The 18,471-nt window shown below is 41.6% G+C and overlaps 1 protein-coding gene and 1 long non-coding RNA gene across 6 annotated transcripts in view; one reads left to right on the top strand and one right to left on the bottom strand.

Annotated features, from left to right (window-relative positions):
* The window catches only part of PRDM6 (PR/SET domain 6), an 89,654-nt gene that overhangs the window by 31,513 nt on the left and 39,670 nt on the right, over positions 1–18,471 (top strand). The window lies entirely within an intron of this gene.
* Positions 6,042–18,224, bottom strand: LOC101947329 (uncharacterized). Its single transcript, XR_006175495.2, has 3 exons — positions 17,289–18,224; positions 13,030–13,180; positions 6,042–7,916 (listed from the first exon to the last, which is right to left on the bottom strand). It is a non-coding gene; the product is annotated as an uncharacterized LOC101947329 (long non-coding RNA).

Raw genomic sequence — 18,471 nt, forward strand, 5'->3', positions numbered from 1 at the left:
TGATCCTTGGTCTCCCACATTCCAGATGAGTGCTTTAAAGACTGGGCTAAAAGTTATAAGGTGGCTGCGCGCGCACACACACACACACACACACACACACTCTTACTTTTGTGTAGAATGAAGCAGGTGCCTAACTCATTCTCACAAAAAAACAACTCAGGTGCTAAAGCCATCTGACTCCAAGAGAGGGGTTCTGTATCACGAGCAGAGATAGATGCCTCCCTGCAGCCTGGACTTAGGTATCTATCTCCGTGAGCAGGGGAGGGCGTAGAGCACACTCATTGGCATCTCCCATTAGCTAGCTTAGGCGGGGAGCTGTCTAGGATGCTGACTTTTCTGGATTGCCTTTCTAGGTGCCTGTCTCTCCCCATTCATTGTATAGGGAAACTAGGCACCTAACTCAAAATTTGTGGACCACAATGTTGTTTCTAGGTGCCTATAAGTTAGGCATTGCAACATCTAGTCCTTTTGCAGATCGGACCAAAGAGACTACAATGGTGCCCCTGCAGGGGAGCTGTGAGCTTTGGAGATCTACTTCCAGAAGACCCTGTGGTGGTGGTTGTGGTTTTATAGTAATAGTGGGGTACCCCTGGGCTCCTATCTCCCAGGGCCAGCTGCCTGTGGAGCTGGTATAAAGGAGAAAGGACAGCAGGCTTTTCTTTTATTTATATTACAGAAAGGTAATTTTAGGGTTTTTTAAAATTAATTTAAATGTGGCTTGTGTTGTATTTTATTGTCCTCCCTGTCCAATCCCATTTTAGCAAGGAAGAGGGCTAATTCCTTTGTTTTAAAATGAAAGCTGAGAGCTTCCTTCACAGGCCCCAAAACATCCTTATTTTACCCCACCTCTCCAATTTGCCAAAACCTTGATCTGGAAGCACTGCTTCAGAGATTAAGACAGTAGATATATCTTGTCATTCACGCTTAGGCTTCTCTGATGAGACTGCCAGCAATTAGAACCAATTGTGATGGTGGTAGGAACTGGACTGAGACCACAGAAGTCCTTTACATAAGCTAAGGTACAGCCATCAGACGATAACGACATTTGGTCACTAAGGGTCTGATCCTGAACCCATTGTAGTCAATGGCAAAATTCCTATTTACTCAAATCTGAACAGGAGAGGGCCCAAATAACATGGACTGAATTCAAGTGTCTGACCCAGAGATGTAAAGCTTAATAAAATTCCCATCTGTATGCTGCCCTAGTGTGAATGGGTATTGATTACAAGGGTCTGTAATGAGTGGGTGATCTATATGGCAAATTTTTTAGGTAAATGATAGGAAACCTGAAACCAGATGAAATTCGGGAGGTTTTATTTTTCATTCCAAACCCAAAACTCAGGCCAGGATCACACAGGTTCTTTGATAAACCTGTTACGGAACATGCGCTTAGTTTTATGCAAGCCTACATTGAGTTTTAAAGAACTCAAAATGTAAAACAAAGTTCAGGGGTGAATCATGTGAATCAAAAATGAAGGGTTTGCAAAAAAATCTCTGTTCAGTAAAATGACCAGAAATGGTTCCAGTATTGCTTATATAGCTGTAAACTAGGGGATGGCCTAGAGAGCTAATATCACCCTTTATTATGTTTTCTAGTTTTTCTGAGTTTGTCAGACCTTGAATATTTTTTACACATTGTTTCTTGTGGCTTAAGTATAAATAATGGAAATCTGATACCCTGAGCTTGCCTTTGAATGTATTCTTTGGCATGTATCGTGCTTTATACAGAACTTCATAGCTCTAAAAAGGGATACAAATCCAGTTTTATTAGTTAAGCTTTTCATTTATGTTAATGGTCTTTGTTATGTTTTTTTGTCTCTACACAAAGAAGAGACTCTCAGGCTAAAACAATGAAACAAGAAAGAACAAAGGTAAAGTCTCTCTGAGAGAGCAGGAGGTTGACTCTGGAAGTCTACCGAGCATAAGTACAAAATAGCTGCTGAATTCTGTGTGCAGTTAATGTGTTTAGAAATCAAAAGGTGCAGTACATGGAAAATAAAAGATCTATAGCTATATATCCCTCAATTTTAGGACATTTTTGACCTAACATTTATATGCATGTAGTTTATTCAATTTCCACATCTGGTGTGCACATCAAATATTTGTTTGCAAAAGTGGTTAGTTAGGCAGTTACTTGTCCATTTGTATGTGCAAATACCTAATTTGTGTGCACAATCATGGTAAATGAATGCAAATGTAGGATGGAAATAAATCCAGAATTCGTTCTTTATTTGGTAAAAATTTGGCTTTTCTGGTGGTTCATTGCACTGTGATGGAGAATATTGTTATGGTACGAGTCACCAGATGGCACTGTTACACAGTTTTACAAGTTATTTTTCCGAGCATGTGAGCAGTGTTCAGTCTTTGACAATATGCTGCATTGTTGCTAGCTTTTGTAATGCTGTTTCTTTTGGGGGGAACTGTTGCAAGTGGCAGGAGAGTTTGTGATCTCCCTTAATCTCTCTAGCTAGACTCAATTGTTGGGGTAGAGTTGATCTCTGGGAACCAGGCACTGGTGTGTTGGCTAAGATTCCTGAGAATCTGTGTGGCATTTGCAACTAACTCTGTTTAAGGGTTGGTGTTAATAAATCAAACTGCACTAAGAAAACATGTAGACTGTGCATCACTGATTTCTCCTGCAATGGTCAACAAACATGGAAAGCCCCAAAAACCTACCCTTGGGAGAAGGGTACCAATATCAGTCTTTGGTAAATATACTTTTTGGAAGATTTAACTCAAATAAATAATTACAAATGATTGTGTTTGGTGTCATTCTTCTACCCCATTTCCTGGTATTAATATGGTTGAGATTTTAAATATTGTGATCCATATCTATGTTAATATCTAGAAAACCCAGTACTCCTCATAGGTTTTGTAAATAAAGGGTAGAATTTTCAAAACATCTAAATAACTCAGGAACACTAGTGCCACTGAAAGTCTATGGGACTTGTGCTCCTAAGTCACAAAGATACTTTTGAAAATCCCGTCCATGGCCACTTCAAACATATCTGTTGTCTTAGATAAGGATTCACATTTCCTCCATCTGATAACCTTGAAATAGTTACACTTTAAAGGATATATACTCTGCTCTCTCTTTTGTAACCTAGGGATTCTAAGTAATGCACATACTGGTATGCAGTTATTGTCAGTCTCCAGACATACTCATATTCTTGTCACTCACATACTATCTCAAGACTTTCAAAGAATGATTGAGGCATCCTGGACAGTCAAGATTTGAAATGAAAACAATGGCATATTTTTAGGTTTTAGTGATTTTAAAATATGTGCACATATGTCTGGAAAGCTTTCCCAGCACAATAGTACTTGTGAGCGATATGAGGAAGAAATGTTTCCTAGTGCTTGAGCTTACACCGCTGAAGTAATTATTGGATAGGAAAGGTCATTTTAGGGAAGTAGCTTTCAGCAGTTTAGATCTCTCAAAACTGCTGCTGCTGCAGCAGCTGTGTACCAGTAGAGAAAATAAAGAAAAGCAAGAAGGATATTTTGGTAGAGAAAAGATATTTAAAAACACCACCACCACCACCAACACTCACACGACCCACCCACCCCTCAAACAGATCAATAAAACAACACTTCCAGCTGAATTGTCTAGAACATATTTACTTAATGCTGTTTAAATTGAGCTTAATAGGAAATAGTACAATTTTTAACATTAATATGATTTAACAACTTTTCCATTTTAATGGGGCCTTTCATATGTTGCTACTCCAAAAGGCACTGAAGCAGCCACAATATACTGTAATAAATATTTGTATCAAATATGTTCTTCCAAAACATCTGTGAATATGACAGATAACTGTTTGCTCTTTACGTTGAGAGTTGTTGCTCGTGAACTTTACAATGGCAGTTCATATTTGTACCTTACCTATGACTCACCGCTAAATGACTAACAAGTTGCATTTTACACTGTCTGAGATCATAAAGATGTCATCAACTGTGGGACAAATATTGTTCTCATTTTACTCTAGTGTAAAATCAGATTAATCTCTAAATCAAGAGGACTCTAGTCTGGATTTATGCAGATCTATGCAAGAGTAGAATTTGGCTCAAGAGCATCTTATATGTCTGCTAAAATAAATGCTGTGTATTTTAAACATTCTCTGTTTTGCAAATATAGAGTCACCAATATTTTTCTTGCAAAACATTTGTTCTCAATTGTAGCCCTCTTCCTTTTAAAAAGGTCAGAAGAAGTTCAAAATGACATGCTGGAGAATATTTTTTGTTTGGAAAAGTGATCTGGTCATTGCCATAGCAAAGCTATATTACATTCTTTTAGTTGTATGATATAATTTTTATATTAATACCATATTTTAAAGGTATTTATGCAATAGTAGAGTGCTGATGGCAGTGTTACAGTTCAGATATTTGCTATGTTTTCCTTTAGAAATTTGCAAACTTACAACTGAAATAATTGTTGCATGAAGAAAATATAGACAATTTTTAAAAAAAGAAATAATTACATCATGACAGATCTTTGGAGTGTCTTTGGCTTACTATACATTTTTGCTTTCAGATATATTATTAAATCAATACAAATCACAGGGCTGAGTGTAGGCAGTAAATGAATGACACATGATGAGGCTTGGATTTTAGTCTCATCTCTATGCAAAGTTATGTGAATACGTACTATTTATGTTGATAGGAGTTATATGTACAAAGTTCCAGCGGATAGGGCACTGGATTGGGAATCACAAGGCCCGAGTGCTAGTCCCCACTCATCTACTGACTCACTGCTTAACTTCTGCATGTCTCAGTTTCCATCTTTGCAAAATGAAACTAAAGGTACATACCCGTTTTTGTAAAGGGCTTTGAGATCTATAGAGGAAAAGTGCTAATAGTCAATGCTAAATACTATTATTATTTTATAATAACTTCTTGTGTTTTAAGAATTGAAACACTCCCTCCTGACCCCTAAGCCCACACCTCCAAGATAAATAAATGTTTCAAAATCTGCAGACTTGGGGTTCATTCTTCAGATACAGTAACTCCCCACTTAAAGTCGTCCCGGTTAACGTTGTTTCATTGCTACGTTGCTGATCAATTAGGAAACATGCTCGTTTAAAGTTGTGTAATGCTCCCTTCTAACGTCATTTGGCAGCTGCCTGCTTTGTCCACTGCTTGCAGGAAGAGCAGCCTGGTGGAGCTAGCTGGTGGGTGGTTGGAACCATGGTGGACCAACAGCCCCCTATTAGCTCTCCCTATCAGCTCCCTGCTCTCCTAAGTTCCCTGTGCAGCAGCTGCCCAGCAGGCTAACAATTGCAGCTGTCCCTCCCCCCACTGCCATGTGTTGCTCCTGCCCTCTGCCTTGGAGCTGCTCCCCAAGACTCCTGCCTGCTGTGTGGGGGGAGGAAGAGGAGGGCTAATGTCAGGGTGTCCCCCTCTCCCCTGCTCCTGCACCCCGCTTACCCCATCTTCCATAGAGCAGGGGACACACATGAAAGAGGGAGCTTCCAGGCAGCAGCAGCTGCAGTCTGGTCTCAGCTTGCTGATCTAATTAACAAGGCAGTGTATTTCTGACCCCATTCTGCATACTTAAAGGGGAAATGCGCATCTCTCTCTCTCTCTCTCTCTCTCTCTCACACACACACAGGGTGTGTGTCTCTGTCTCTGTCTGCCCTCCCTCCTTTCCTGCTGCCTTGTACAGTAGAGTGTGAGAGTTAAACCCTGAGGGCTCAGCCAATTACTAGTTCATCATTTAGCAGTAAGGCATTCCCTAGAAATATCCCACCCTCTGACTCCTCCACCTCAACCAAGCTATACAATCATCATCACTGTGTACCAGTATTAAATTGTTTGCTTAAAACGTATACTGTGTGTGTGTGTATACATACACACACACACACACACAGTATACGTTTTAAACAAACAATTTAATACTGGTACACAGTGATGATGATTGTGAAGCTTGGTTGAGGTGGAGGTGTATATATACACACACACACATATTAATGTAATGTAATGTGTGTGTATGTATACATATACACATACACACACACACACACACACACACACATATTAATGTAATGTAAAGTAATTACATTAATGTAAATGAGAGGGTTAGGTTCCAGGAAAAAAAATTTCCCTGGAACCAAACCCCCTCATTTACATTAATTCTTATGGGGAAATTGGATTCGCTTAACATCGTTTTGCTTAAAGTCACATTTTTCAGGAACATAACTACAACGTTAAGTGAGGAGTTACTGTACATAGGAGATTTACAGCACAGTTAATAGGAATTAAGCATACTCCTGGAATATTTTGAGGAGAATACCACCTCTGGTAACCATTATGGAGTGTCACATACTCATACTTGCTGAATTCAAAATGGTTTTGGGCCTCTTGCAGATCCCGCTAAAATCAATGTTAAAAATTCTCATTGTTCTTTAATGAGGTCAGGATCATACCCTTTGTTAATAGCTAATACGATGCTGATTCTAAACATTTTTGGACAGATAACTTTTTGGACTGAAAATGTGTCTCCAAAGAAGTGAGCCTAGCATTTAAAAAAATCACATGAATTTTTAAATTTTGTTATTGTAAGGTTTACATATAATTCATAGTTAAATGATTTAAAATGCTTTATTTTCAACAGTTGGATTTGATTTAATTAAAATGATAGGGTTTTTTTCATAAAGACAATAATGCTCCCTAAATTTTTCACTGACTTGTAATTTTCTCATTTACTTTAGCAGGAATTTAATCAGTGGGTAAATCCTAAGAATTTTTGGAGGGGGGGTGAAATAATTGACAAGAATATAATTCTTCTAGCCACTTTAATTTTCATGACATGATTTCACAAAAACTTTTGAGATACTGTGGATGAGAAAGGTAAAGACATAGATGTGTGTTCCTAAGTATTCATTTGGATGACTGGTTAGCAAATGTCACTCTTATCTATGGGTTAATGCATTTAACTGTTGACCAAAAATTATTGCTTTGACGGAGTGTTGTGAGTTTTTATTTACATAACTATAATTCTGTACTTGGTCATCACAGGATCAGATGTACAGACAAAATTCTTTTTACATTCAGTGTTGATCTCTATTGCACATTGTGTACTTCTCTATGCTGAACTCCCATTGACACCAATGCCAATTCGGTGCATGGAATACATGAAAAATAGTGATTGGCACTACGGACTGGAGGAGAGAATTCCCTTGCGTGTGGCAGATTGTCATTTTTCATGAGACACGTGGCTTTATGGAAGAGACTACAACAGTTAAGTGTTAGATTATGGCATGCCTCTGAATTTGCCTCATTATGATAGGTTGTCCTGCCCTTTTAAGATGTTTACTCATCTTTGATTCCAAGGGTTTTATAGTAGGTGTAATAAATTGCCTACCCAGATGCCACATGAGATTACTAGATAATTTATTAACCTGGACAAAGTAAATCTCTCCCTCAGGAAGCCCAGAGTAGTTCATGTCCTTCTATAAGATCTACTAGGGAATGAAAGACCTTTGAGGAAAAAAGGATCAAAATGTGTCAGTGAAACGCCGTACTGTGCAACTGTGCAATCTGTAGCACAGTACTTCTTTGACAAAATGGGTCAGTGAAGGCTAAAATCATAGCGCATTGACTTCGCTCTTTTCTCTTCCTGTCCTCCCAGTTTCTTAGACAGTAGTTAGACAATTTTTAACACTCGAAAATGACAGTTTTGGGACTGCAACAGCTGCTGTGGGGCTGTCTCACAACAGTGTCTTATCTAAGTTGGCTGTGACTCCTGTAATATTAGTGACTCCATCATACTGAATTACTTCTTCATCTTCTCCTCTCACCTCGTCCTTGATATTGACTGGTGGCATTAGGCTTTTTGGTTTACTCTTGTTGGGTGGAGTGATTTGAAGATACTCAGACACACACAGGATATAAGCTTAGGAATGTTTTCAGAATAACTGTAAAATATGAAATATATGTTATTCACAATATGTTGGAGGTCAGTTTGCCCTCGAAATTGAACGCTTGACAATTGTGCTTTCTTAGTGTGGGTTAGAAAAAGAATGTAGTAGACTTAGGAAAACATAATAATTTAAGAAGTGACATATTTCAACAAAGAAATAAAACTATAGGGAGTACAGAAAAGAAGTAAAACCATAGGAAACCATTACTTCATTAGGACAAACATTTAATATGTTTTAAAGATTCCTTATTAAAAAGGGTTAGTTCTAGGACATTCGTTTTCATGTGAGATCATAATCTGTCACATAAGAACCATAAGGTGCTTCTTATTACACTGATTTCTATTAGAACTGTGTCTAGCTCTTTGGAAGTAGCTAATCTGAGTAGCTGGCTAACAGTCTGCTTGCAAATAGATGCCTTAATGCTTGCTCCTCTTCCAAATGTGGTGATGAATTTAATTGGGAAGGCTCATCCACAAATTCAGAGCCAGTATCTGATTTACGAGGCATTTGAAAAGGAGTAAAAGAAAAACTGTATTGCATCTTGTTAGCAGGAACATATTCATTTATGTTTGGTCTCCCAAGCAAAATATTTAAGTGAGCTTCCAAGTTTATACAAGTTTTCTCTCTGCTTCCCCATTTTGCTTCTCTTTCTAAGCCCCCTTCCTGAGCATATCCATTCCCTCACTGCCCCCCAACTCTAGGGTTGCCAACTTTCTAGTCACACAAAACCGAACACTCTAGCCCTGCCCCTTCCCTGAGGCCCTGCCCCCGCTCACTACATTGCCCCTCCCTCAGTGGCTCGCTCTCCCCCACCCTCACTCACTTTCACTGGGCTGGGGCAGAGGGTGAGAGCTCTAACTGGGGGTGCGGGTTCTGGGGTGGGGCCAGAAATGAGGGGTTTACGGGGGGGGCCTCCGGGCTTGGGCAGGGAGTTGGCGTGTGGGAGGGGGTGAGGGCTCCAGCTGGGGGTGGGGCTGGGGATGAGAGGTTTGGGCTGCAGGAGGGGGCTCCAGGCTCAGGGGTGGGGCAGAGGGATTCGGCGTGTGGTAGGGGGCTGCAGGTTGGGGTGCAGGAGGAGGTGAGGGCTCTGGGGTGGGGCTGGGGATGAGGGGTTCAGGGTATGGGCGGGGATTCTGGGCTGGGGCAGGGGGCTGGGTGCAGGGGGGGTGAGGGCTCTGGGGGGGTAGGGATGAGGGGTTTGGGATGCAGGAGGGGGCTCTGGGTTTGGGGGGGCTCAGAGCTGGGGCAGGGGGTTGTGGCTCGGGTTCAAGGCACTGGCTTACCTAGGGTGGCTCCTGGTCAGTGGTGCAGCGGGTGGGCTGAGGCAGGCTGCCTGCCGGTCCTGGCACCAGGCTGTGTGCGCCCCGGAAGCAGCCAGCAGGTCCATGTCCTAGGCAGGGGGGCCAGGGAGGTTCCACGTGCCGCTCTTGCCTGCAGAGACTTTCCCCCTCCCCTGCCCCAGCTCCCATTGGCTCAGGGTTGGGGCAGTGTGCGGAGCCCTGTGGTCCCCCCTGGGAGCCGGACCTGCTAGTCGCTTCCAGGCCACAGTGCAGTGCCAGCCAGGACAGGTAGGAACTAGCCTGCCTTACCGCTGCAGCACTGCCGACCAGAGTTTTAACAGTCCGGTTGGTGGTGCTGACTGGAGCCACCAGGGTCCCTTTTTGACCGGGTGCTCTGGTCGAAAACCGGACACCTGGTCACCCAACCTAGCTCATGGGGTCACACACACACACACTCTCTCTCTCTCTCTCTCCATAGCTGTTCATCTGCCCCTTCGGGGACTGGCCTCAGAAGAAACAAGCTGGCTGTCAGTACGCTCAACTTCTTCTATTCAGTCCTCATGCAGGTTCCAGGGTTTCCTCACTCTTTCTCCACAGACATGGGGATGTGAGTTGGGGGAAATCTCTGCCTAATTGGGGGAGCTGCGGCCTTCCTTTCCTGGAGGGTAGGGGAAACAGGGCTATTCCTGTCAGGATTAGGAAGATTACTAACCCACATTAATGAATTGCCCTCCTTACCACATTTGTATTTAAGGGGAAAGTGTCTACATTGGGGGAGCGTTTACATTTTCAACTACCACCTTGTCTGGGTCTCCCAGTGCATTTAGTCTTATTTGTGGCTTTTAGATTGCAAACTCTTAGGTACAGTGACTGTTTTTATGTATGCCTATTATAGCACATCACTGCATCCACTAGCTAATTAATAATAAAAATTAAAGTGACCTCTGTTGTCCCTATTGACTTCCATTGAATTACACTAGGGGTTAATTTAGCCCATTGTGTTGCACATTAAGACAGCTGGGGGAGAGTAATTAAAAAATAGATTTTGTGTGTTCCTCCTAGCCATGAAAAACACCCTCACTTATTGTTGAGGGTAGGTGTGTCTGAGATTAAGGATAGAAATGATGTGAAATGGGAAAGGTCCTGGGATGAGAGAATGAATTGGAAAGATCCTAGGGTATTTAGGGAAAGAGATCTGAGTAGAAAGGAAAGATAGATTTGGGCCTTAGTGCCAAAGAGATGAGGACCCAGAGAAAGAGGGTTGTGTTGTGGTGGCTGGTGTAAACAAAAAAGAGATGCGTAGCTAATTCTATTCTTAGAAAACATGTGAAAATCAGGCGTAACTCCATGGAGTTCAGGGGAATTATTCTGATGTAAAGGAGCCAGAGAAAGATGTGGGAGTTCTTGGGATATGGTGGGAGGGAGAGAAAAATGTGAAATTGGGGTAGAGAGCAGAGGAGAGGGATGCAATGGAAAAGAAAAATGTGAGAACTGGTGAAGGAAATGGGGGTGAGGAAAGATACTAAAAACAAGGGAGAAATGGATAGAAAGAAGGACAAAAACTGTACAGAGTTAGAGTTAAAGGAAAAATCAGGATAACACAAACCTTTATGGTTAGTCATTTATTTTTATTTTTTTCATTGTTGTTTGGCGTTTTCTGATGTAATTGTAATGAAGTGGGGGAGGGCAGAAAAGGAGAAGAATGCTAAGACTTTGTGGTGGATGTAGAAGATGATAGGACAGAAGGCAAAATAATGGAGATTGAGAATCTTTGTCCAATATGGAAGGGGAAATCAGAGGCCATTGTGGTGAGGAAGTTTCCAAATTTATCTAGGAAAATAGGCCTAGGAAAGGTGAGGAACCATGATGACATGCATAGTATCTTTACAATGTTGTACTGAATCATCATGCAATGTTATGACATAGAAATCTAAATGTAGCCATTTATAGAGTTTATATATAAATGAAGATTAGCACTCCAAATCACTACAGGATGAGGGAAGAGTGCCACCTACAGACTCACCAGTACTGTTTCCTGCAGCAACTCGGTATTCCATGAATTTCTCCTATTCAAATGCAGAATTGGCCTGAACCTGCTTAGTTTATGAGTGGGAGTGAATCACAACAAAACAGAGCATGGCTGCAGGTCATAGCATGGGGTATCCACTGATGTTATATTTGAGCTGCACCATCAATTTCCATTTATTCATATATCTATGTCATTGCAGAGTTATAAACACTGCTTTCATGAATTATGTATACTGGAAATAAAGAGCAGGCCACATCATTACACATTATTTTTAGCTCAGATCTTTTAGGACAGCACTGATCCTGCTCTTTTTTTTGGCAGGAAGCTTCGATTTGTGTACCTGAAAGGGGAAACAGTTAATTTATATTGTCCTCTCTGGGTAGTTTTCCAAAATAGATATTTCCTTCTTCACCTACAGTGCCTCTGACTCTATTTTTAATTTTCACATCACATTTATGTGATGAGTACATGAGCAGTTATTCAAATTTGCTAGTCATATTCTGAGATAAATTACAGAACATAGGTTTCTACAGTGGTGAGCGTGCCAGAATCTATTAAGCATTGATCTCTTTTCATGTCAGCAAATATGGAAATGAAAGGGAAGAGGGAAGCCTGGAGCAGAAGAGTAATTGGAACCTGTTGTGTTTCACCCACCTCAAGAGATGAGGGGGAAGGGGGAAAATTGTAATGGTGTGGCCCACCCTTTATTTAGAGTATACACAACTCGTGACAGCAGTTTTTATAACTCTAAAAATTACACTTAATAAATATGAGAAGATACAGGTTTTCTTGATTACTTAAACCTAAATGTTTATTCAAGCTTTCATGAGAAGTTTGTCTTAATTTAAACAGAGCTAGGGCCTGCTGAACTGATGCCATTTTTTTGATGTGGACTCAGTACAGATGAAACGAGTCTTAATAACATCCAAACTCATTTAGTTTGCAAATGTATTCTACAGAGGATTTACTTCATGGTTTGGTTACTATAATCAGAAATAAACTGACCTTAATTTTTCATAGGTAGATTATATTTGAGAGTTTTATACTTCATTTCATGTAATAAAATGATGCTGGTTTTAATTGAAATTTTTTTTTCAAAAGAAACGTGTAAATATTGTTAGTGTAGTTCATAGCAATGAAGTATCACTTGTATTTTCCTTTTTGGTATTGATGTTATAGGGACGTTGGAGACACTAACACATTGTGGATATTGTTGCTGAGAGAAGGAGATGGAAAAAGATAGGTTTGAAACACAGCCTGCAAAATGGCACAAAGCCAATACACTGAAAAATGGCAAACATGTCACATGGAACAGCTGGACACAGAAATATTTCTCTTTAATTTGGAAGGATAAAATTTTTTTCACAGCAGGCCACTCTCAAAAGAGTACAACATCAAAGAGGGTGGGTCCCACCAGTCAAACATCATCTGGCTCCAGTATGGAGCAAAATGAATGAACTGTCAGGACTTTTTTCCAGTGTATATGTTTTTGCCAAGTGAAAAGTAAAAGGTTCAGTGGCTTGTTCTGATCACAGACCAAATCCTGATAATGGAAAGCTGATTCTCCAAAGTCTTCCTCTGATCAGCTGACAGGAGATGTCTGAAGAAGACCCCAGATTGATTGATGGTCCACTTTGTATTGATGGCCTCTGCCACCCTTAGAGATAAGTGAGATATGCCAAATGCTTAACAGCTCTGGAGGGCTCCTGTGACTGTGACTTGAACATGTTCTAATCTACTGTTATAATCCTCACAGAAACCCCAGTAATCTTCTAAAGAAACTTAAAGTGATACTTACCAATACCTGACCTTCACTGTGACAAGAAAAAAAAAATCCATTTCACATTGTCCAAAACGTGTCCACTGCAAACACCAATACTGTGTTACTGTTCATGGACTCTTTTCAACTGTTTTTTCTGAGTCTGACTTCAGCCTTGAAACAGGCTTAACTGCAAATTAAACATTATCATGCTGATTTACTAATATTTCTGTAATCTAATTGAAGTAAAGAAATGATACAACACATATATTTTTCAGTATTAAACTACAGCAACACAGTTTTTACAGCCATTACTCATTTGTTTTATGAGGAATCTCAGGCGTAGTTTATCATATATTTTATTACTTGACCTTTTAATCATCATCTTGGGAACTTGGCATTCCAGACATTCCAAAATATTCAAAACTAAAAATAACAATGTGCTTCATTATTTAAAACTTGCACAAAGAAGTTAAGTATAATTTTAAAAAAATTAACTCCCTCGTTCACTACAAACATGAACTGCTCTTTCAGAAATGTGGGATTCAAAAAGCATTTAAATAGTTATTATTATAACAGAGCCTAGAAGTAACTCAGATTATGGCTCCATTGAGATAGGTGCTATACTAATGCATTATAAGAGACAGTCCCTGCCCTGAAACACCGAGAAGACAAACAAAGGGTGGGAGAAAATATTATCCCTACTTTTACAGCTGGGAATTGAAGACAGAGAGCTTAAGTAACTTGCCCAAGGTCACAAAGGAACTCTATGGCATATCGGGAATTGAACCACAATCTTTTGAATCCTGGTGCAGAGTCTCAGCCTTAAGCACAAGACTATTTTTTTCTTTTCTGACCTGCTTATTCTCTGCTGGATCACAACCAGCTCAATCAGTAATGATCGCAGGGGAACATGATACCATATTTCCCTACCACTGCTTGAAAATTAAGTTGTTTCCAGCATGGGCTTTTATTTAAGAATCTCTGTTTTTTACAGAAAAAACTTTCATGGATTGTTAATTTTATTTATTTTTAATTTCATTTTTTCTTGGAATATATTTAAAACATGAAATAGGTAAGTCAAAGTGCAGCCCCTGGCGGTCTACGTTGTGTCTTGTGATCTTTCTCATCTTCAACATGGTATAGGCGATCAAGATTACAGGCCTGCATGCCCTTAGCTGCTCAGATCGAGATAAAGCATTATACGCTGGAACTTGAAGTTCGTAACTGGGACCTATAGTCCCCATGGCTAGACCTCCATATTGAATATGAGTGGGACCACAAGTTGCATTGAAGAACTCTTTAGGCTACACTTTAATGGCCTTGTTTCATGGACTATGACTGTTAAGGCCTGATCCATAGCTCATTGAAGTCAATAGATTTGCCCCACTGACTTCATTTGGATCAGGCCCTTAAGGATGGTCCTGGCAAGTCTGGCCATCACTTGGGCAAAATGTAGGTACTCTGGGTATAAAAGAAACAAAGAAACTCTTCACTGAATTATGCACAGACATCTATATGTCTGTAGAGGAAAATTCCACTCATTTTACCCAGTCCAACAGTGTGTGAAGCCAGAAGCCCTTCTCACCAGTAATAAACTGTGAAATCTATTTATTTGGAAATAAAATGTAATTACATTTGGGATTTCTGGACCTCCTGCTCTTGCCGCTGGTGGCCATTACCTTATTGGAAGTGACAGTATTTGTGACATTGGCAGAGTAGGATCCTTGGGTAAGAAACTGTAAACCAACTTCTAGCCTATTTTAAAGCAGAGGGATACTGAATGGTTGTCATTTAAAATGTTTGTAGCTCCACTGAAGTAAAATACCAATCTTGCTTTTGTTATTAATTAGTAAAAATATCTTTGTAGCACTCCTCCCTGGGTCCATTAGCAACACACAGGGCCGGTGCAAGGATATTTTGCGCCCTAGGTGAAACTTCCACCTTGCGCCCCCCGCACATCAGTTCATAGAGGGGCAAATCCCAATGAGCCTTTATAGACCCCAGGGGCCAGCCTGCCCACGGGCCAACCGTGCCCAGGGGCTGCTCCCCAGACCAGGTTCCCCCCCTCTTACCCCGGCAGCCCCCACCCCGAGTCCACTCAATGGCTTTGCCGGACTTGGGCTGCTGCAGCAGCTTGGCAGGGAGGAGCTGCCTTCTGGGGGTTCCTGCAGCAGATTCATGTGGGCAGAGGCCCCCATGCGCCTCCCCAGCTCTCCCCTCACCATGCTCAGACTCTGCGGCTCCCAGGAGTGTGAGCCGCTGCCGCCACTGCTGCCCCTCCCGGAGCAGGCTTAGGGCCCCACGCCCCGGCAGCGGCAGCTCACATGCCCGGGAGCCCCAGAGCCCGAGTGTGGTGAGGGACAAGCTGGGAGACGCACGGGGGGCCTCTCCCCGCATTCGTCTGCTGAAGCCTGCAGGAGCCCCCCAGGGGGCACCAGGCCACAGCCTGGGCAGGGGAAGCGGGGGGCATGGCTGCCCCCGCTAGCGGTGCCACAGCCTTTGCAGGGCTCCTGCCCCCCTGCGCTGCGCCGGCTCTTCCATGGCTGGGGCTTACCGCCCCCGCAAGCAGACGGTCTGGCTCTCCGGTGGCTCAGGAAGGCGGCTCCTCCCTGCCGAGCCAGGGCACCGCTTTTTGGCGCCCCCAAGGCCGTCCCTGGGATTTATGGGGCCATATGCAGTATTATTAAACTGGTGCCCCTATGCCCAACAGCAGCCTGAGCTTGCAGCCCAGCGGTGGCGGGGGCGGAGGGACAAGGCAGAAAGAATAACAAGATGCCTCACAGTGGCAGAGAGTCACAGTTCCCCGCAGAGACCCCTGTACTCTCTCTCTCACGCAGAATGGATATGCAGAAGGTACCTAATTAAAAGCACTAAACTTGGGAATAAAAAATGTCAGTCACAGGTTTTTTGATATGCCCTGAAGTTTGTCATACATTTATTTGCAAAAATTTTGTAGTAAGGGTGAGTCAGCTGTCTTGCTGAATACAACATTAAATATTATGGAATACATGATGCATCTCTTCTCTGTTTTACATTTTCTTAATCCGTATTTCTAAGGTGATTTTATATTTTAAACGTACTCTTAAGCCTTCATAAAGTAATCATTCCAGATTACTACATATTTAACTCACTGAAACAGACATTATTTTAAATTAATCAGTCACAGAGGTTTAGTGTGTTCATAACAATGTTCATTGCTTTTAGAAAAAGGGAACACTAATTTACTGTGTGTGATCTCCATAACAATACACATGTTTATGAAATTTCACCAACTTTAAAAAATAAGTTTCCAAAGATTTTAGGCATAACAAAGGATTTTATATCTTACTAAGGTACTGATTTTGCTTAAAACTAGTTCATCAGATAGTCAGAAGAAAGGGAAACTCTCTGTCAGCTGTTGCTTCCTTCAATGGGGGGGAGGGGTGAAGGGAGAAATGGATGGACAGAAAGGACAGGAAGACTTTGGAAGTAAGTTTTTTTACTATAGCAATTAAATATGTATTTTAGATAAGGGTGGTCTTTTGAAGAATTTATTTAAAAAACCATATGTCTGAAGATCCAAGCATTTAAGGCTAAAGATGATTGTACATCTAAAAAACTATGCAAGGATTTTTTTAGAGATGTGATTTTATAATTTTCACCAACTCACTAATGAAATATTTTTAAAGCAAATTTTAAACTAAGGTCCTGTAGACTGACATGTTCTATCACAGTCATGCACAACTCTTTTTTGTCAGTACATTCAGAAACTGACAGTAGATACCTGGGGGTTGGCAAATGCCTGTTAAATGTCTTCATTACCCATTGAATGGCTCTTTAACAGTTTCAGTGTTGTGCTAATAGGTCTGGCAGGCTGGAGACTTTTTCTCTTTTAACTACTAGAGCCCCTTCCCAGGAAGACTCAGAGCCTACAGGAAGGGTCAGAACAGGGATAGGAAAACCAGTAGGGTGTACACTAAGACCCAGTGGTGCCCCAAATTTTCAGGTGCCCTACCCAGCTGCCTATGCCTAAGTATGGCCCTGGGCACCCCCAACCACTTGCCGCCCCTAGGCGGCCGCTTAGTTCGCCTAGTGGTTGCACCGGCCCTGGCAACACATCCACTTTACACTGTCAGTTCAAAAACTAGCTGGTCTACTTGAATAGGTACTTTAGGCACATTGTTTCTTGTAAGTTCTTTCATGGAATATCCTTGGGCATAATTCACATGATGCATGGCCATGAGGAGTCTGTGGATAGAAACACAGTGAAAGAATGTGTACTACTTGTTTCTTTCCTTCCACAATGAGAAGCTCACCTTGGATCTGATCCTGGAGATTTTCTTCCCTTCTACCTCTTCCTTGGTTGGGCCCTCAGATCCAGTCACAGTCTTTCACCCTTGGTCCCCTTTACCTCTCTCAGAGCTATGGAGCTGGTAAGTAGGATGACCAGATAGCAGGTGTGAAAAATCAGGAAGGGGGGGTAGTAGGTGCCTATATAAAACAAAGCCCAGAATATCAGGACAGTGCCTATAAAATTGGGACATCTGGTCACTGTACTGGTAAGCCAACTCTGATGAATATTTGTGAAGGAGGCAGGTGGTGAAAGATCCTGCAGCAAATGCCCCTGCATTGAAATGCAACAGCAGCAGAATTCATAACGTGGGAGAATCTGCTAACGGCATGTTCAGAGTGGGGGAGAGGCAGCTACTTGCAACCAGAATGTAAGGCACTTAGGCCCAATTCCTCAGAGGTATTTAGGCACTTAACTCCCATTGATTTCAGTGGGAGTTTGGCAGCTAACCTGCTGAGGCAGTTTTGTAAATCCTGGTAGATGCCTATCTGCATCTTTAGGTACCTAAATACCATTGTAAATCTGTCCCCTAGACACTATGGTGATATGAGAGCTATCACAAATCATAAAATAGATAAAAGAAAGAATAAGAGACTAACTACAAAGTAGGAGAAAAAATATCTTGGTTCCTTAATCTAACAGAGCTCCACAGATTTTAAACCAACAGCCATTCCATATGCTCTAGATAGTGATTGCTTTAATGTTTTTTTAAATATCATAAGAGAAATGTTGGGTCTGGGGTTTTGCAAGTGTAAATTCTATCACTCGTGATAATACAGGCTTGTGCAAAGCTGTGCACACACAGTTTGAAACCACATTTTTAAAACATACCCCACAGCAAATGTAGTAGTAGTGGATCAATTGAGCAGCTCTCTCACCATGTCACCAAGCCCCAGCTGCCATGGAGACAGGCAGAGCTGAACTCTGAGGTATGTAAGGGAAACAGAGCTCTTCTGCAAAGTCTTCACAAACCATCTGCCCCACTTGCACAGTGGAATCAAGGCAATTCTGCTGTGTTTAGAGCCTTTTATATATGAGCACCTTTTAGCCCTAGGTGACTTCCCCAAGATCACAGTGAACCAGGAGAAGAACTTTGGAGTTGTGACTCCCATTCCCCTGCTTTAATCACCAGAAAACACTGCCTCCCT

Source organism: Chrysemys picta, chromosome 6, assembly GCF_011386835.1.
Source record: "Chrysemys picta bellii isolate R12L10 chromosome 6, ASM1138683v2, whole genome shotgun sequence".
Taxonomy (NCBI): Eukaryota; Metazoa; Chordata; order Testudines; family Emydidae; genus Chrysemys; species Chrysemys picta.